This window comes from Triturus cristatus, chromosome 6 (genome assembly GCF_964204655.1).
Source record: "Triturus cristatus chromosome 6, aTriCri1.1, whole genome shotgun sequence".
Taxonomy (NCBI): Eukaryota; Metazoa; Chordata; class Amphibia; order Caudata; family Salamandridae; genus Triturus; species Triturus cristatus.
Window position 1 is genome coordinate 1,918,976,002 of NC_140589.1, and position 21,049 is coordinate 1,918,997,050.

General features: G+C 50.4%; 1 pseudogene across 1 annotated transcript in view; it reads right to left on the reverse strand.

Annotated features, from left to right (window-relative positions):
• Nucleotides 1–18,612, reverse strand: part of LOC146822463 (uncharacterized) — a 64,280-nt pseudogene extending 45,668 nt beyond the window's left edge. The window contains exon 1 of the transcript XR_014963310.1: nt 18,476–18,612. The product of XR_014963310.1 is annotated as an uncharacterized LOC146822463 (transcript). The remainder of the gene's footprint in view (nt 1–18,475) is intronic.
• Nucleotides 18,613–21,049: the final 2,437 nt, after the last annotated feature.

Here is a 21,049-nt window from a genome sequence, read left to right on the forward strand (position 1 = left end):
AATTCTTCAATAAAGTCACTTGCCAGAATCCCACGTTGCGCATGCGATAAGAACAACCAAAACAGAAGCGCTGACAGGAATTCCCTCAGAACAAGAACTTCACACAGAGCCGCGCTGTGACTCCGGTGAAGAGGTCAGTTGAAGTGCGCAGATTCCTGAGCAGCTGTGCGCTTCATCTCCACAGCTGCTCGCGCGCTCTCGAAGACTAGAGCGCTCACTCCTCGCTGTTCGTAATCCCCTTCGGCGGCCATGTTGGGATACTCGCTTCTTCAGGTTCTGTACACAGCGCCGCAGGAACAACGTGGTGACTCTATGCTGCCTTCGCCAACATGGATATTTGGAGCCCTGCTTTAATGACCGTTGAGTTTTTGCTGGCACTGATCTAATGCCGGCTATGGTTCTAGAAGTCTTGACACTAGGTCCCAAGAAACAGTGTAAGAAACACTTCTTATATTCCATATACAATGAACTGTGGAAAGTCTCCCAAGAGGATGCTGCTGAGAATTTATGTGAAATTGATAGGATTAACCTAGAAAAGGCCCTGGCTGTGGTAGACAATGGTATGACCACACTTTCTTAAAGTATTTATTCACTGAGCAACATTGTGTCCTCGGCAATTGACATCATGGAACAAGATTTGTCTATTTTACAACATGGGTAATGTCAATCGCGCTCCATTTTGCTTTTGAGCTGGATGCTACAATCGCTGCATTCTGGCCACGTGCCACGGCAGTACATTAATGGCTCAAATCTGTTTTTGGCTTATAATTTGATCGACAGACAGTGACAATGGCATGCAGAGATGCAAAGTATACCATGCTGCTCATTGAAAAATGTGAAAATGTACCTTTTACAGTAGCAGAGTCACTGTCCACAGAATGGTTAATTAATGGCTACATCACACTGCCAAGCACGACATTCCAGGTCAAATACTGCCTTAGATACATCCACGCAGGCAGGTATGAAGCATTGGGTTTAGGGGACATACAAAAAACCTGGGAGTTACCGTACAGATATAGGTGTAGAAATAAGGACACTGCAGTTTTCTTAAGTGGAACAGACTGCGAGAAGGCTTTATGTGGATCTTTAGTGTGTAGGGAGGTTTCGCTTCACTGAGCGTGTAATGCTTCGAAGGCAAACTTATCCTGCTACTTGAAAGGCTCCCAACCTGCAGTGATTCATCCAGTTTTCGAGTTACTTTTGAATGGGAGTTATTTAATGCTGAATGATCAAGGCTGTTGCGGGATGGCGCCAGGCATCGCATATCTAGTCACAGTAAACCTCAGGTTTGTTTGTTTTAAGCAAGTATTGTTTCCCCCAGCTCACACAGTTACGGAGGCATCATTGAATGTTTCCAGTATAAGGTTTGATTCGCTGAGCAGACTGAATGCTATGTTGTTTCAACAAAATGTGGACTCACATTCAGCCCGAGAGACTTTTGATCTCCAGGTTGCAAGGTCTTCAGCAGAGATACAGGCCCTGATCCGTACGAACTTTCCGATCCTTTTTGGAGAAATGATTCATCGTATCTTTAACATGTCTGATACCAGTGGAATCGTACATTATTTAAGCATCTTGGATCAGGTCTCTTAACCACCTTTCAGACCATCTTCAGAGTAATTCCAGCTTTCATGCACTCTGTACTTGGAAGCATTTTTGGAGGGCCTCCTTTGGTCCTACTATCGGTAGCGGGCATCCTAATTCTAATCCTATTGATTCGCAATGGCCGTCTCAATCCCTCAAGACATGGAGAGAACACTGCTCGAACGACATTGTCGTGAGCGTATGGTGTTCTTCTTGTTTACGTCTGTGCTCCGAGAGCTGCGTGAGCATTAGTTCCTGTCTTTCAGACCGGTCTGGCTAGACTGTGTCCTGCCTGTGTTCCGCTGCCTCTTCTGCGGATTCAGATTTTTGTTGTACCTGTGTCTGACACTGCCATCGGTTGCGCCACTGGACATAGACTTGCTCCTGGAGCCCTTGCAGGCCCACGTGTACAGTTGTCCACAGCGTAATTCCCATGCTGATAACGGCATTTCTAGAGCCTCCAAAGGATGCTTCCGCTCCTGTAGGAAGGAAAATCGGCTGCTCCAGTGGTACAGGCATCGGTTCCAGGCATGCATGCATTTCATTCTTCCCCAGGGCCTACTATGGGAACCAGAGATGGCCATCTTTGCTCACTCTACATTGTATTGGAAGTGCTGCAGTGTTTGCCACCTGCAGATGCAATGTTCAGCGATGTTGACTCTGCTGTACAGGATTCATAAACAATCTGGCATTTCCTGTGCAGCGAACTATTTGGCATTTTTTTAAACATTTTCCAAATTGAAGGTCGAAACTGACTTTGTTTTATGTTTTCTTCTCCGCTCTGATTGAGCACAGTGGCTTTCAAGGTGCTCAAGTGTAATAATAAAAACATATACAACTTTATAGGACCTTTGGAATGCTTTTAGGGAATATGGATTTTCTTTTATGAACATTTTTTACAGGCTTTTAAAGTGCTTTTAGTATTAATATAAATGCTTTAAATGCTTTTACTTGCCTTAGCTTTATCGTGACCCTTTTGACCTTTTGATGAGGAGTGGGTTTCATGTCCTTTAGGCTAGTCCTGTCGCAAATACCCCTATTTTTCAGGTTACCTTTTACCTAGTAGCTTGCTCCTGTCTCTGTGATACCAGGCTCTCCGTACTCTATCATAATCCCTGTACCTGACGTACATAAACATGTCCCCCGGCACAGCAGAAGTATTCTGTATAAAGGTCACCACTTTTTTTATCCTTGGCCAACAGCCAGCTGTGCATCACACTTGTTTAGAAAAGCATTGGTGATTGTTTTCAAAACATCTATGATTGTTTTAAAAGCATATTGATTCTAGAAAAAACCCTGGAGTGACCACTTTAGTATAAAAGACCCTCACTCCCCCCCTACAAATTAGAGGAGAATTCCTTCCAAGTTGAGACGGAGTCCTGCATGCTGAATCTTCGACACACAGCTGTCTGACATCCCTGGTGGGGTGTCATCCTCGAAGCAGAGACTGGGTCATTGATTCTCAACCATCAGGTGAGGGGGCTGGTTCTTCCCTGGGGGTTTCTTGGCTACAGATACACATAGCTATACGCATATACATGCTACACATACAGATCTAGTTTAGGTACATTTAGGCAAATTACTTACGGTGCGCATTTTAGAAATATGCAGGTGCTACCTGTTTTTATCTGACCTGTTTATGTTCATCTTATTAGCACTATGGTACATAAACATGTCCTCAGGCACTGTATAATTATTCCGTATAAAGGTCACCACTTTTTTTATCCTTGGCCAACAGCCAGCTGTGCATGATTGCATTTGTTTGGAAAAACATTTATGATTGATTTCAAAACATTTATGACTGTTTTCAAAACATATCAATTCTAAAACAAACCCTAGAGTGACCACTCTGGCATATAAGACCCTTTTCCCCCCATGCAAATAAGAGTAGAATTCCTTCCAAGCTGACACGGGGTCCTGCATGCTGAATCTTCGACATGCAGTGGTCTGACATCCCTTTCTGGGTGTCATCCTCGAAGCAGAGACGGGGTCCTTCGTTCTCAAACAATCAGGTGAGGGGGATGGTTCTTCCCTAGGGGTTTCTTGGCTACATACATACAAATACACATATACATGCTACACATACAGATCTAGGCCTGGTACATTTAGGCAAATTACTTAAGGCACACATTTTAGGAATATGCAGGTGCTACCTGTTTTTATCTGAACGGCTTATGTTCATCTTATTAGCACTATGGTAGAAAGCCATCTACTATTGACTATATTGATGCTAGCAATCTCTTTCCTTTGCTTCGGTCTCCTGATTTTTGCAGTTTCACACAAGACTGATGCGGGACCAATAAATGCTTATTAAAATGTCCCAATCGCCCTGCTGTGTATTTTCTGAGAATAAGTGAGCCAGAGTGACTGAGCGCAAAGTACTGTACTGTTTTCCACGATCCCTAAGGAATCAGGCTTGTCATGATCAGTGGTTGCCAGAGACTACCTACACCACTGTAAGATACATGGGGGTGGTAGTGGCACTGTAGAGCTAGCTGGTCTAATAGCGGACATATCCTGTGGAGGTGTCCGGAAGCAGTTGGGGCACCAAGCCCTCGGGTTAGGTCATCCAAAACCCGCAGGTTCTAGGGATTCCTAGGAACTACCAAAACAACTCCCAAAAGGAAGAAAGAGGGTCTTAGGGAAGAGTTTAATGACCAATCTACAGTTCCAATCCCCAATACAATTAGAAAAAACTACAGAAGAAACTGGTGGTCAGAAAAAGGGGGAAGAAACTCTGTAAGGAACACAAAACCTATATCTTTGCACCCAGATAGACTATCCTAACTGCAATAATCACTCTAGAGCAGAGATGTAAGTGAAAGAAAAAGAAAGAAATGGAAAAGAAGGGAATTAACGCAAATTGATAGGATTTCCATCAACTGCCAAGAGAGGCCAGTGTCATCACTTGGTTTTCCTTCTATCTTGCTACTACTCCTCAAAACATCGAGGGAAAATATGTAGCAAAGATTGCAACTGGACAATAAAGGTAAAGCCAGAAAAGAAACCTTCAGAGACAAAGAATAACCGACATGGTCATGATTTAACAGACGTAGTAAATCGTCTCTTGTGTGATGAAGGTGTAAGTGCAGTGCATATACGTGAAAATTAAAAAGGGAGTTGGGAAAGAGAAAAACAGACTTTAATAACCATCTCTCTACCAATCCTATTAAAAACGTGTATAAGCAACTTTTAACAAATAGGTTGCTTCACAAATTGGTCAACTAGTTTCAGCCTGAATGGAACTTGTTCCCGGCTTTCTTCAGGACCCAAAAATTAAACCGCTACTGCAAAATTAGTGAAAAAGTGAACATAATGATAATTAAAGTGCTATAAAAGTTGTCAAAAATTACAACCGTATGTGATGAGATCTCTAAACAGGCAGGGTACTCTTCACTCCTGTAAGAGAAACACACATATAGTCTTTTTTTGTGAACAAAGTAATGATTTAAAGTGTTCCTTACAATTCTATATGTCTCGATTTAGCGATATCGATCAGCTCCATTATTGCATATTAAGATGCCGCACTGTCATGCACAAATGAAAAACAGTGCACTCACCTGCCTAGTGTGAGATTCAGACCTCACCTCACTTGGTCACTAACTCAGGTATGGGAGACCCCGCCCTATAAGAAATTGATTATATAAAGTGGTTCAATAATAGTATTAAGAATTCACTTGTATTTCTTAAGTTTTCATCTGACTCTATTTTGTAGACCTTATAGTGTCAATTAGATGTTTCTGATGTCAATTAAAATACGGGAAAACAGTAGAACCCCTCGTAGTAATGAAATGGCTGGCCTTCCTTAATGTTGTCTGTGTGGTACTGTGACTCACTAATTTCATTCAGATACGGAGTGACCATGTATCTTATTATAAATACATTCCTGCAGAGGGCTTATTATAAACTTCTAATAGCTTATTTTAGAAATTAATAAACCTTAATTGGAATCTAATTCCTCTGTATGTATAAACAATGTCTCAGCTCGCCCAAATTAAAGAACGGGCATATATAACGATGTATGTTGCTTAGTCATAAGACTGATGTTAATGCGTCTAAAAACTCTAGTGATTACAAAATGATTTATCTTGTTTCGGTCAAACAGGGCCTCTTTGCGAGTCTCAAAATAGTGTAGTTTACAAACTCAAGCAAAAGGATTTTAACTATGCAATCAGAGGCAAAACGCTATCAATGCTATGATAAACAACGCGACTCGTGCTTGTTTGTTTGCCTCTTATCGCGTCAAGTGATATCTAGCTTTAGAGAAACACAGTATGCTCTGTATGTAACTTCAGCACGCTGGCAAGGTAAATCTAAAAGCAAAAACCGCATATCAACTGCCGTGTAGCTCTGTCGCTTACCTATCCGTCGGTGCCTCGGACTCTCCTGAGTATGTGGGAGGTACCGAGGCTCCGACTAGTGACGTTTTTTAAACCGTGTGTTGCGTAAATTACGGCGCCAATCCATGTTGTCGTTTGAAACTACCAAATGACGTCCTGGAGGCCGGAAACGGTAGTTTATCGATATGGTGGCTTCTGTATTATGAAAAAGCTTTATCGACACTTAGAATCAGCAAGCGCACATTGAAGAAAGGGCTTTGGAGGATAAAACACATTGTGTAAATGCAAATGGGAATGTTTGTTCCAGACACTATAATTAACTGGTCAAGGAGTATCAACATAGGAGTATCAAAAAAACGATGAATACTCGTAGGCTAGTTTATTATTAGCCATAACAAAATATCAAGTTGTCTGGCTCCCTCATTGTTGCAGTAGTTATTTTTGTATATGTGTCGACTACCCAAGTAACGACTGTTAATAGTTGCAATCACTTCTCATATGTTATTTTGCACTAATAAAAATAATAAATGCTTCTTTGTCAGATAATCAGTGAATTATAGTACCAGGCAATCTGTGCCCATATACAGGTTATTGTAGGGATGTCCAAGGGATCGAATCATTTAAACCCTTTTTATCACTCTGCAATTTAAAGACCCATCGTTGTTCTTTGTTGAATAGAAATTTGGTCTTATCGCTGATATAGGATGGTATGAATGGTTTCTCCAGGACCGTCCATGTAAAGTCATCTGCTTGGTGGTTTTTTTCGACAGAATGTCTTGTCAACCTAGTGTTGGTCTTTTTGCATCTAAAGGTGCTCTTGTGTTCTAGCATCCTCAATTTCACTTTACGAGTTGTCATACCTACATATTGACTTTGGCAAGGGCATTGCAGTAGGTAGATCAAATTGTCACTGTTGCAATTAGAGAAAGACTTTTGTATCCATGGCCTGGTAGTACCTATATCTATAGTTTTCGATCGTTTCGTTTGTGGGCAAATAGCACATGCCCCACAAGGAAAATGACCTTGGACAGATGGTAAATCCCATAGGGTACCCAGTTTCTTTGGTTCTTGTGCGTGTATGCACCAATTTGTCACGAAGATTAGGACCGCTTTTAAAGGCAAAGAGGGGCATTAGAATTTTCTGGTTACAAGTGTTCAAGAGACGCCAGTTTTTTCAAATGCATTTCTGAATGCCATTCGTAAGTGTGCTAAAGGTATTGACAAATGTCAGACGCCCCAGTGTTGGTTTTTTACTCTTTGCTTCTAACAACACATCTCTATGATTGTTAGTAGCGCGTTTACATGCATTCTTTATCAGTTTTTTGGGATATAGTTTAACTGATAGTTGATTAGAAAGATCACTAGCATGTTGTTTGTATAGATCCAAAGTTGAGCAATTGCGTCTCAGTCGTAAAAACTGGCCAAACGGCAGATTATCGCGTAGGGCTTTAGGATGTTGACTATCGTATCTAAACAAGGAATTCCAAGCCATAGGCTTGCGATAGAGTTCACTCGCTAAGCCATTCGCTGTTGCAAAAATAGATAGATCCAGGAAAGCTATCCTGGTTTTGTTTGCCTCCAAAGTAAACCTTAAAAACGTATTTCGCGTATTGAGCCATTCTTGGAAAAGTACGACTGATTCTAAATTGCCTCGCCATATCACCAAAATATCGTCAATGTATCTCTTCCATAGTCTAATTGACTTATGGAAGGGATTGTCCTAATTGAGGATATGTTCTTGTTCGAATCTGTGGACGTAAAGATTCGCTAAACTTGGCGCAAAAACACTTCCCATGCTTGTACCTGAGACTTGTAAATAGATCTTATCCTCATACATAAAGAAATTTTCTTTCATGGCTAGTTGTGCTAGGGTCATAATAAAATGGACCAGGGTGATGGAGTCTAAATTGGCATCGCTCAGGATAGAAGCAATGGTATCTAGTGTCTTGTCTTGTGGGATCGATGTGTACAGTGATTCGACATCGAAGGAAACAAGTAAATCTTGTTCTGAGTCGAAATCTACTGTTGGAAGAAGACGGAGTACATCTTTGGTGTCTTGGAGATAGGTTGTCATTTTTCTCACTAGCGGTCTCAGAAAGAAATCTACAAAAGTAGATAGAGGCTCTAACATGGAGCCAATTCCTGAGATTATGGGTCTACCAGGGGGAGGTCTTTGGGTTTTGTGTATTTTAGGTAATGTGTAAAAATACGGCATTACCGGATAGGTTGTTTGCAGAAAAGCACTTTCTTGTGGTGTTATCCAACCTTCATTTAGTGCTTCTTCCACTATTCCGATGATGGTTCTGCCATTTCTTACTGTAGGGTCTTCTTTTAATAGTCGATAAAATCTCTTATCGTCCAATTGCCTCAGGCACTCCACTCGATAGGCCTGGGTGTCCATTATAACTATGACACCGCCTTTATCTGCGGGCTTGATTGTGATTCCTCTATCTTCAGTCAAAGTGCGGAGTGCAGCTAGTTCTTTCTTAGGTAAATTCATATAACTCTTTCTCTTGTTGGTACAAAGAGTTGTGATTTCTTCTTGTACTGCTCTTTTTTTTCTTTTTATTCCTAGGAACTACACAACACAACAATCTGCCATAATATTCCATATGTAAAGTAAAATATAAAACAAAAGATAATGTTAATTTTCTTCTGATTCTTCTATGTAGAATGGTGGATGTGATGAAAACAACATCTCACAGTTAAAAAGGTCAAGGGTTCATACTGTTATTTTTTTTATTTGCTACTGATTATTTAAATTACACTTTAAGGTGCGTGCACTGTTGTTTTATATGCAGTTTAAAATGAACTCTGCCTGCACCTTACACTTGGACACGGCACACACGCCAGGGGCCAGGGCACAGCTGTAATGATCTTCAAACTGAGGCCATACTGGGAGATCACAGGGATGCACACTGAATAAGGTCTGCCCTTAGGCTTGGACAACAGCGTTCAGATACATGGGTTTCACTTTGAAAAAAACATCTTGTGCACACTGCCCACCCCTGGAGCACGACCACCTACAGGCCCACAGACCTAAAAGCATGGGGTTCTCCGTGCCACCTTCTCTGGGCATGGCACTGACAGCCACGTTAGCGCACCGCAGAACATGCCACAGCCTTGGATCACAATTATGCCTGATGATGAATTACCCCCTGAAAAGGGGGATATTAGATGGCCTCAAATGTGTCTTCTAAATGAGAAGTGGGTTGTCACTAGTGCAAACGATTTTCGATGCAGGTGCCTTGCCGCTACACCCGACCCACAGCCGGTGCGGCACTAGCCGCAGCTTGAGTACACTCAGCCCATCATGGTCAGACTGTCACAGTGGAGCTACAGGCTCTGAGGCCTCATGTTTAGCTGCTGCAACTTTACTTTGCTCATGATAACAAATGCATAGCTCTGTAGCAAGCAGCGCCATCAGCGGAAAGGGCCAGCTCGCCACAGCGACTTCCTCCCGCATGGGCTCTTAGCAGCGGCTGCGGTGCAGGACTCGATCACTCGCTCCAGCCACGTCATTCACATGGCTGTGCTAGTCTGTAGTGCAATACCACTCTGGACGCGGTCCGGGTCTTGTCATGGCAGGTTCTCACATCATTAGGCAGTGCGTACCACAAGGCAAAGTGCGATGCAGCTAACTTCACTGTTTGTCGTCTGTCCACTTGGGCCACGTGCGGCCATGCAGCCCATTTATTGGTTAAACTCATCACTGAGTCAAGTTGTGACGTCAGTGAATGTCGCAGAGGGTGAGAACGTCGCTACATTGTTTTTGCAATTAACTGCCTTGGAAGATACGAGCTGAGCCAACCCCCAAGCCTGCTTGCAAGCAGCACGGAGCCAGCCAGCTTTCTGTCAGTGGAGCTAATAACGCTCAGTCTTCACAGCTGAGGAGGCGCTAGGAGATATTATGCTTGCCTATATATTTCAGTGCGGTGATGCAGTCCACCACACTGAAACGCGTTGGTCTAACGCCTGATGCATGGTACTTGGCAGGAATGCAGGTAAAAGAGATTTGCAGGTACTTTCACCTAGCACATTTGGTAGATTGAGACGTGGCAACATGCGGTTTGAGCACCGCTGCAGAGGGGTATCCTTCAATGCAGAGCGGTCGCTCAGCAGTCACAAGACAGGGAGCTTTTCCTTTCCTCCCAAACATGAAACAAGGCTTCCTGGTGCTGGCATCTGAAAGGAGACGAAGCAGAATAGGGTTCATTAACCCGGGTCTAAATACCAAAAGACCAGGAAGTCCAACCCAACCTTCTGTGTGTTGGAGTTCATCAGGAAGAGGCAAAGACTAGACTTCGCTGTGCAGCAACCAGACATCCTTCCTTTCAGCAAATGGCCGAAAGGAGACAAATGGCCATAATAGTAGGTCCCACCCGCAATCACAGCACATTCACCCTTTCGCTACAAATGGGAGGAGGCTAAGCAGGGAGATATTGGTTTTGAGACCCAGAACCTTGACAGGGACTATGGGACTTCTCACTCTCGATTGCAGAACCAGGCAAGGACCAGGCTGCACAGCCCGCTAACTCCTTTGACAACATGGAAGGCATATTAGTACAGCGTGGTGCAGCTATGCAGATATCTCATCCACTCCCTTGAAAGGCCTGGTATGGACCAGGATGCATAGATTGTTCTTTCTTGCATGGCCTGGTATTGACCGCAATGTGAGTAAGGGCCTGGTAAGGACCAGGATGTGAGGCGGAGCCTGGTGTGGACCAGCATGTAAGCCAGGGCCTGATGAGGACTAGGATGTTGACACAGGCCTGGCGAGGACCAGGATGTTGAGCCGGGGACTGGCGAGGACCAGGATGTTGAGCCGGGGCCTGGCGAGGACTAGGATGTTGAGTCGGGGACTGGCGAGGACCAGGATGTTGAGCCGGGGACTGGAGAGGACCAGGATGTTGAGCCGGGGACTGGCGAGGACCAAGATGTTGAGCTGGGGAGTGGCGAGGACAAGAATGTTGAGCCGGGGACAGGCGAGGACAAGGATGTTGAGAAAGAGACCTGGGGAGGAACAGGACATGAGCTGGGGCCTTGAGAGGACCAAGGTAAAAGCCAGGGCTTGGTGAATACCAGGACGAGAGCTGGGGCCAGGAGAGGATGAGGGTATGAGCCGGGGCTTGGTGAAGACCAGGATGTGAGCCAGGACCTGGTGAGGACTAGGGTGTGAGCCAGGGCCTGGAAAGGACCAGAATGTGAGCCGGGGCCTGGCGAGGACCAGGAAATTGAGCCCACCCGCACTCCCTTCCAGAGACCGGACTAAATAGCTGGTTCGTCCTATCACGCAGGACCAGGCCTATGCCAGTACTGAGATCCATGAACAACAGAGACTGGGGCGCTTGACTTGCACCCCCTGTTTTCATTATATTAATCCCTGAAACAGATACAACTGTGTGAAATCTCCTTGAGAGAGATTCACTTTATCCCAGATCTCATTCGACTCACAAACTGCAGAAAGATGCTGAGAATGAAAGTTCCTGCACATTTATCACAATGACTGTTCTGCCCTTCTCTACACGATGCCCAGGGAAGGTACCACATATTTCTGTACATTGATCCGCGAATATTCATGCCAGTACTTTAATTTAATAAGTGCATTCTGGGAGTTATAATCTTCGTTGCTTCATTGAAAATAGTGGTTTGTAAATATAAACTCCATGATTAAAGAAGATGTGTTCCTTTGTCATGACCCTACTGTGGCCCTATGGTAACTCCCGATACTTTTCAAAAACTGAAATTAGGACCTCTGCACCCCTAATGGACAGGCCTTACATCCTCTGCACCCCTAATGGACAGGCCTTACACCCTCCGCACCCCCAATGGACAGGCTTCACCTCTTCTGCACCACCAGACAAGCCTCACCTCCTCTGCACCCCACAGGACAGGCCTCATCTCCCCTGCACCCCATGGGCAGGCCACACCACACATGAACCCACCTGGACAGGCCTCACCTCCCTTGCACCCACTGGACAGGCCTCACCTCCCTTGCACCCCTCTGGACAGGCCTCACCTCCTCTGCACCCCTCCCCCATGCACAGGCATCATCTCCTCTGCACTCCCCCTGCACAGGCCTCACCTCTTCTGCACTCCCCCCTGCATAGGCCTCATCTCCTCTGCACTCCCCCTGCACAGGCCTCATCTCCTCTGCACTCCCCCTGCACAGGCCTCATCTCCTCTGCACTCCTACCCCCCGCACAGGCCTCACCTCTTCTGCACTCTCCCCTGCATAGGCCTCATCTCCTCTGCACCCCCTTGCACAGGCCTCACCTTCAGTGCACCCCACCTAGACAGGCCTCACCTCCTCTGCACACCTTGAACAGGCCACACCTCCTTTGCACCCCCTCTGGTCAGGACAGACGTCAACTCCTCTGCAACCCCTGGACAAGCTTAACCTCCTATGCACCCCCACTGGTCAGGCCTCACTTCCTCTGCAACCCTGCCACACCCAGCACAGGACAGGCCTCTCGTCCTCTGTACAGCCCTGGACAGGCCTCACCTCTTTTGCACACCCTGGACAGGCCTTACCTCCTCTGCACTGCTCTAGACAGACTCACCTCCTCCTCATCCACTGGACAGTCCTCGCCTCCTCTCCTCCCCCCTGGAGAGGCCTCACCTCCTCCTGACCCACTGGACAGGGCTTACCTCCTCTCCACCCCCCTGGAGAGGCCTCACCTCCTCTGCACCCCGCTGGACAAGCTTCACTTTCTCTGCACTCCCCTGGACAGGCCTCATCTCTGCTTTCCCTTGGACAGGACCTACCTCCTCTGCACCCCCAGAACAGGCCTCACCTCCTCTGCACCCCCAGCACAGAACAGGCCTCACCTCCTCTGCACCCCCAGAACAGGCCTCACCTCCTCTGCACCCCCAGCACAGAACAGGCCTCATCTCATCAGCACCCCATGGGCAGGCCTCACCTCATCTGTACCCCCTGGACAGGCCTCACCTCATCTGCACCCCATGGACAGGCCTCACCTCATCTGTACTCTCCTGGACAAGCCTCACCTCCTCTGCACCACTCTGAGGATGCCTTACTTCCTCCTCACCCCCTGGACAGGCTTCATGTCTCCTCTGCACCCCCTGGACAGGCCTAACCTCCTCTGCACCCCCTGTACAGGCTTCATCTCTGCTGCTCAGCATGGACTGACTTCATGCCTCCTCTGCACCCCCTGGACAGGCCTCACCTCCTCTACCCCTCTACCGGACAGGACTCTCCTCCTCTGCACACCATCTGTACGGACCTCACTTCCTCTACACCTCCAAAGGTAGGTATCACCCACTCTGTACCCCCTGGGCAGGTCCCACCTCCTCTGTACCACCCTGGACTGGCCTGACCTCCTCCCCACCCCATGGACAGGCCTCACCTCTTCTGTACCCCCTCAGTAAAGGCCTTGCCTCCTCTGCATCCCTCTGGAAAGGACCTTACCTCCTCTGCACCCTTTGGACAAGCCTCATCTTATCTTCTCCCCACAGCACAGGGCAGGCCTCACCTCCTCTACACCCCTGGACAGCCCTCACCAAATCTGCACCCCCAGCACAGGACAGACGTCATGTTCTCTCCCCCACTCCTCCCCCCGGACAGGCCTCACCTCCTATGCACCACCCTTGACAGGCCTCACCTCCCTGCATCCTTTTGGACTCGCCTCACCTCCTCTGCAACACCCAGCAGTGGACAGGCCTCACCTCCTCTGCACCCCTGGACAGCCCTCACCTAATCTGCACCCCCCTGGACAGGCCTCATCTCCTATGCACCACCCTGGACAGGCCTCACATCCCTGCACTCTTCTGGACTCGCCGCACCTCCTCTGCACCCCACAGCACAGGACAAGCCTCTCGTTCTCTGCACCCCACTGGACAGGCATAACCTCCTTTGCACCCCTCAGACGGGCCTCTTTTTCTCTGCACCCCCCTGGACAAGCTTCCCCTCTTCTGTCCCTCTCTGGACCGGCCTCACCTCTGATGCACACTCCCTGGACAGGCCTCATCTACTCTGCACCCCCCAGCACAGGACAGACCTCACCGTCTCAACACCCCCTGGACAGGGCAGGTCTCGCCTCCTTTGCATCACCCAGCACAAGACAGGCCTCACCTCCTCTGAACCCCCTCTGGACAGGCCTAACCTCCTCTTCACCCCCCTGGACAGGACTCACCTTCTCTACACCCCCTCTGGACAGGCCTCACCTCCTACACACACCCCAGCACAGGACAGGCTCCCTTCCTCTGCTCCTTTCTGAACAGGCTTCACCCTCTCTGTACCCCCTGGAGAGGCCTCACTTCCTCTGCACCCCCCCGGACAGGCGTAATCTCCTCTGCACCCACCTGGACAGGCCTCAACTCCTCTGCCCCCCACCCCCGCTGGATCGACATTACCTCCTCTGCATCCCAGGACAGTCCTCAACTTCTCTGCACTCTCTGGACAGGACTCCCCTCTGCAGCCCCTGGACAGGTGTTACCTCCTACGCAACTACCAGCACAAGAGGCCTCATCTTCTTTGCATCGCTTTGGACAGGCCTCTCCCCTGTACCTCTGGACAGGCCTCACCTCCTCTGCTCCCCCTCTGTACCCCTGGACAGACCTCACCTCCTCTCCAAAGCTCTGGACAGGCCTCACCTCCTCTGCATCCCCCTTGGACAGGCATTACCTCTTCTGCACCCCAGGAAAGTCCTCACCTTCTCTGCACCCCCAGCAAAGGAGAGGTCTACCTCCTCTGCATTCCCTGGACAGGCTGCCTTCACTCCTGTCAACCCCCCTGGACAGGTGCTACCTCCTCTGTGCCACTCTGGACAGGTCTCATGCCTCCTTTGCACCCCCTGAACAGGCCACACCTCCTGGACAGGCCTCAGCTCCGCTGCACCGCATGGACAGGACAGGCCTCATGCCTCCTCCGCACCCCCTGAACAGGCCTCACCTCCTCTGCGTCCCCCTGGCTAGTCCATACCTCTTCTGCACCCCTGGATAGGAGAAGTCACATCACCTCCTCTGCAACCCCCTGGACAGGACAGGCCTCACCTCCCTTGCACCACCTGGAAAGGCCTCACCTCCCTCGCACCCCCCTGGACAGGCCTCGCCTCCCTTGCACTCCCTGGACAGGCCTCACCTCTCTTGACCCCCCCTGGACAGGCCTCACCTCTCTTCCCCCACCTGGACAGGCCTCACCTCTCTTGCACCCCCCTGGACAGGCCCCATCTCCTCTGCACCCACCTGGACAAGCCTCACCTCCCTTGCACCCACCTGGACAGGCCTCACCTCCTCTGCACCCCCCTGGACAGGCCTCACCTCTTCTGCACCCACCTGGAGAGGCCTCACACCCCTAGCACCCACCTAGACAGGCTTCACCACCTCTACACCCCCCTAGACAGGTCTCACCTCCCTTGTACCCCTCTGGACAGGTCTCACCTCCCTTGCACCCACCTGGACAGGCCTCACCTCCTCTGCTCCCACTGGACAGCCCTCCCCTCCCTTGCACTCACTAGGACAGGCCTCGCCTCCTTTGCACCCCCTGGTCAGGCCTCACACCTCTTGCACCCACCTGGACAGGCTTCACCACCTCTACACCCCCCTGGACAGGTCTCACCTCCCTTGCACCCCTCTAGAAAGCCTCACCTCCCTTGCACCCAACAGGACAAGCCTCACCTCACTTGCACCCCCCTGGACAGGCCTCACCTCATCTGCACCCCCTGGACAGACCTCACCTTCCTTGCACCCACCTGGACAGGCCTCACCTGATCTGCATCCCCTGGACAGGCCTCACCTCCTCTGCATCCCCTGGACAGGCCTCACCTCCCTTGCAACCCCCTAGGCAGGCCTCACTTCCTCTGCATCCCCTGGACAGGCCTCACCTCCCTTGCACCCCCCTGGACAGGCCTCACCTCTCTTGCACCCCCCTGGACAGGCCTCTCCTCCTCTCCCCTACACCCTGGACAGGCCTCGCCCCCTCGCCATCCCCCGGACAGGCCTTGCCTCCTCTGGACAGGCCTCATCTACTCTGCACCCCCCAGCACAGGACAGACCTCACCGTCTCAACACCCCCTGGAAAGGGCAGGTCTCGCCTCCTTTGCATCACCCAGCACAAGACAGGCCTTACCTCCTCTGAACCCCCTCTGGACAGGCCTAACCTCCTCTTCACCCCCCTGGACAGGACTCACCTTCTCTACACCCCCTCTGGACAGGCCTCACCTCCTACACACACCCCAGCACAGGACAGGCTCCCTTCCTCTGCTCCTTTCTGAACAGGCTTCACCCTCTCTGTACCCCCTGGAGAGGCCTCACTTCCTCTGCACCGCCCTGGACAGGCCTCATCTCCTCTGCACCCACCTGGACAGGCCTCAACTCCTCTGCCCCCCACCCCCGCTGGATCGACATTACCTCCTCTGCATCCCAGGACAGTCCTCAACTTCTCTGCACTCTCTGGACAGGACTCACCTCTGCAGCCCCTGGACAGGTGTTACCTCCTACGCAACTACCAGCACAAGAGGCCTCATCTTCTTTGCATTGCTTTGGACAGGCCTCTCCCCTGTACCTCTGGACAGGCCTCACCTCCTCTGCTCCCCCTCTGTACCCCTGGACAGACCTCCCCTCCTCTCCAAAGCTCTGGACAGGACTCACCTCCTCTGCATCCCCCTTGGACAGGCATTACCTCTTCTGCACCCCAGGAAAGTCCTCACCTTCTCTGCACCCCCAGCAAAGGAGAGGTCTACCTCCTCTGCATTCCCTGGACAGGCTGCCTTCACTCCTCTTAACCCCCCTGGACAGGTGCTACCTCCTCTGTGCCACTCTGGACAGGCCTCATGCCTCCTTTGCACCCCCTGAACAGGCCACACCTCCTGGACAGGCCTCAGCTCCGCTGCACCGCATGGACAGGACAGGCCTCATGCCTCCTCCGCACCCCCTGAACAGGCCTCACCTCCTCTGCGTCACCCTGGCTAGTCCATACCTCTTCTGCACCCCTGGATAGGAGAAGTCACATCACCTCCTCTGCAACCCCCTGGACAGGACAGGCCTCACCTCCCTTGCACCACCTGGAAAGGCCTCACCTCCCTCGCACCCCCCTGGACAGGCCTCACCTCCCTTGCACCCCCTGGACAGGCCTCACCTCTCTTGACCCCCCCTGGACAGGCCTCACCTCTCTTCCCCCCACCTGGACAGGCCTCACCTCTCTTGCACCCCCCCTGGACAGGCCCCATCTCCTCTGCACCCACCTGGACACGCCTCACCTCCCTTGCACCCACCTGGACAGGCCTCACCTCCTCTGCACCCCCCTGGACAGGCCTCACCTCTTCTGCACCCACCTGGAGAGGCCTCACACCCCTAGCACCCACCTAGACAGGCTTCACCACCTCTACACCCCCCTGGACAGGTCTCACCTCCCTTGTACCCCTCTGGACAGGTCTCACCTCCCTTGCACCCACCTGGACAGGCCTCACCTCCTCTGCTCCCACTGGACAGCCCGCCCCTCCCTTGCACTCACTAGGACAGGCCTCGCCTCCTTTGCACCCCCCGGTCAGGCCTCACACCTCTTGCACCCACCTGGACAGGCTTCACCACCTCTACACCCCCCTGGACAGGTCTCACCTCCCTTGCACCCCTCTAGAAAGCCTCACCTTCCTTGCACCCAACAGGACAAGCCTCACCTCACTTGCACCCCCTTGGACAGGCCTCACCTCATCTGCACCCCCTGGACAGACCTCACCTTCCTTGCACCCACCTGGACAGGCCTCACCTGATCTGCATCCCCTGGACAGGCCTCACTTCCTCTGCATCCCCTGGACAGGCCTCACCTCCCTTGCACCCCCCTGGACAGGCCTCACCTCTCTTGCACCCCCCTGGACAGGCCTCTCCTCCTCTCCCCTACACCCTGGACAGGCCTCGCCCCCTCACCATCCCCCGGACAGGCCTTGCCTCCTCTGGACAGGCCTCACCTCCTCTGCACCCCCAAGCACAGGGCAGGCCACACCTGCTCTGCACACCCAAGCACTGGACAGGCCTCACGTCCTCTGCACCCACCTGGACAGGCCTCACCTCCTCTGCACCCACCTGGACAGGCCTCACCTCCCTGGCACACCCCTGGACAGGCCTCACCTCCTCTGTACCCCCTGGACAGGTTTCACCAACTCTCCACCCCCTGGACAGGCTTCACCTCTCTTGCACCTCCCTGGACAGGCCTCACCTCCTCTGCACCCACCTGTACAGGCCTCACCTCCTCTGCACCCCCATGGACAGGCCTCACCTCCCTTGCACCCCCCTGGACAGGCCTTACCTCTCTTGCACCCCCCTGGACAGGCCTCACCTCCGCTGCACCCACCTAGACAGGCCTCATCTCCACTGCATCCCCCTGGACAGGCCTCACTTCCCTTGCACCCACTTGGACAGGCCTCACCGGTCTTGCACCCACCGTGACAGGCTTCACACCCCTTGCACCCACCTGGACAGGCCTCACCTCCCTCGCACCCCCCCCTGGACAGGCCTCACCTCTCTTGCACCCCCCCTGGACAGGCCTCACCTCTCTTGCACCCCCCCTGGACAGGCCTCACCAGTCTTGCACCCACCTGGACAGGCCTCACCTCCTCTGCACCCCCTGGACAGGCCCCTCCAGTGTGCTGTAGTGACGTGTCTCACCGGAGCTCTCTCGGTGAAGGAGTTTCATGGACAGAGGCGCCCTGAGTTCATTACACTCCATCCAGCGCTTCTGACTCCGCCCTGAGCCTCGGGGCGCTACGCACAGGCCTGGAAGAGAGACACTGCTCCCCTGGACCTGCGCCGGATGCAGGACAGTGGCTCAGACCCTAGAGCGCTTTAATACCACACAACAGATACTAGGCGCTACACACGAAAGACGTCTTAATCACTCCTAATAAGGAAATGACAGAAATGTCCTGCTCCTCTTTGCATCTTTCAGCCCTGGTACCTGGTTCCGTTCATGCAGTCCCATGAATGATCCCTCTCCAAAAAAGTGACCTTTAACCCAGGAAGTGACCTCTCTTGGAGGAAGCAGATCTAGTCTTGTGCAGCTGAGATTGTACCCCGCTACTAATGTCTGTCTCTCCAGGGGGTCTTATGCTGCACGTCTCTTCTTCTTGTACATCATTTATGGTAATACACGAGGCGCCTTGACCCCCCAGGCCTCATTCACTCTTTGTAAAGATCCTCAAATACCACCCTTCCCTGGTGAGACTGCTGCTGCCCCCCCTGGTGAACACGTGTCCCACCTTAGGAGGGGGCCCTCTTCTACTCCTTGTGGGAGGAGGGGGGGGGGGGGTGTAGCAAGCAGGGCTGGACTGGCCTTTGACCCCAGCTCCAGGAGGGTGACTGCAGCAGGGGTGGGAGGGGGAGAGAGGGAGAGAGGGTGGACGGATGGACCTCTTACTAATGGCAGCCATGTCAGGAGTTCAAGAGTGCCAGAGATGACAGGACTAAGAAGAAACTGTAGTGAGGAAGACGCTCGCGGTGTGAATGTCCTCGAGACGAAGAAGAGGTTTCCAAAGCGTGGATACAATGGAGACAGCACAACAGCCCAGAAGGGGGACACACTTCACCATAAACCCAGGGCTGCCATTACAGCAAGGTTCATCACTCAGTGCAATACCATCAGCAGTGAGTTCTACAACCTCCTAAAGAAGCATTGGCGTCTGCTGAATGATATCCCTGCCTTAATGAGTGCCTGCCTACCAAACCTTCGATTGCGTACCGCAAAGGAAGATCCTTACAGGACGTTCTATGCACAAGTCATGTGACCAATCCAAGAAAAACCCGGCTACCCCCAAGACCTGTAGGTTTCTGTCCCGGCGGGTCTTGTGGCATTTGCCCTTATGGGGAAAATAAAACCACTGAGTTCACTTACAACACCGCAAAACAACATAATTTGGCACACTTTATAAATTGCAACACAACACATGTGATATACGTCCTGGGCTGCAGATGTAACAACATTTATGTGGGAAGTACGGTGCGCCCACTCAAGGTTCGAATTCAAGAACACCGTAGGGCAATACTCAATGGTGACAGCCGCTATCCCGTAAGTGAACATTATATGGGGCTTCATCCGGGAGTTCATTGTGTGTGAGTCCCCATATTGTGTTTGTTACCCAATGGGTTAAAATACCGATAGGGAATCTTACTATTTCCTTGGGTAGGAATTAAGAGAAGAGAAATACTGTGACCCTACGATCTTGATGTTTGCGTGACGGCCTTTACTGTATGTGCCACCTTATGGGTCATAACACTGATAGGGAATTCTATGTCAGGACCGGAGGCTTCTGATTATGCTTTCTCAATTTCTTTACTGACTCAACAGCAGCCAATGAAAAGTAAACTACACAAGTAAAAAACATCATTTCCCATGAGGCTTTGAACCACGCCTCCTCAAACAGCCAATTGCAACATGTCAAAGTATACGAAATAGAGAGACACCATCTTGTCTTCCTCTTTCTTTGCTGCTCCGCAGTCAAGATAAGTGTCTCTCTATTTTGTCTACTTTGCCATTGTGCTTTGATTGCTATCTTCATTATTGGTATTTTTATTAATGATATTGGGCTTATACACAAAGGGCCTCATGTAGGTAGCTAAATACTGGTCGGTAACGGCCGAAATTCGGTAAATATCCCGTTACCGACCGGTATTTAGACAATTGAGATGTAGGAGGCCAAAAATAATGATTCGGTAATTATGAATCGGTAAATACCGATTCATCATTACCGAATTCTAAATTACCGATTCAGATTTACCGAATCCTTATTTACCGAATCGGTAAATAAGAAACGGTAAAAACGAGAAAAGAGATGTAGGTAAATTCTGTATTTAAGAAATCCCAGTAATTCGGTATTTAAGAGTCGGAAATTAACACAGATTGAACGCAGGTGGAAATCATCAACAGTGCATATAAGCGTTCCCAAAATGCAACAGCGTGGACACCATGGCGGCTCTGTATGTCATTGCAAGGCGCCTACGTCTACAGGCAGCAGGGCTGAGGATTTGGAGACGGGAGGAACGCATTTACAGACAGCGCATCACACTCTTTCAACAGACTGAGGCTGAGATACATGAAAGGTACAGGCTACACCCCCAAACCATCATGGAGCTGATAAGGGACCTGCACCCACTCCTGGACCATCCAACAACAAGGG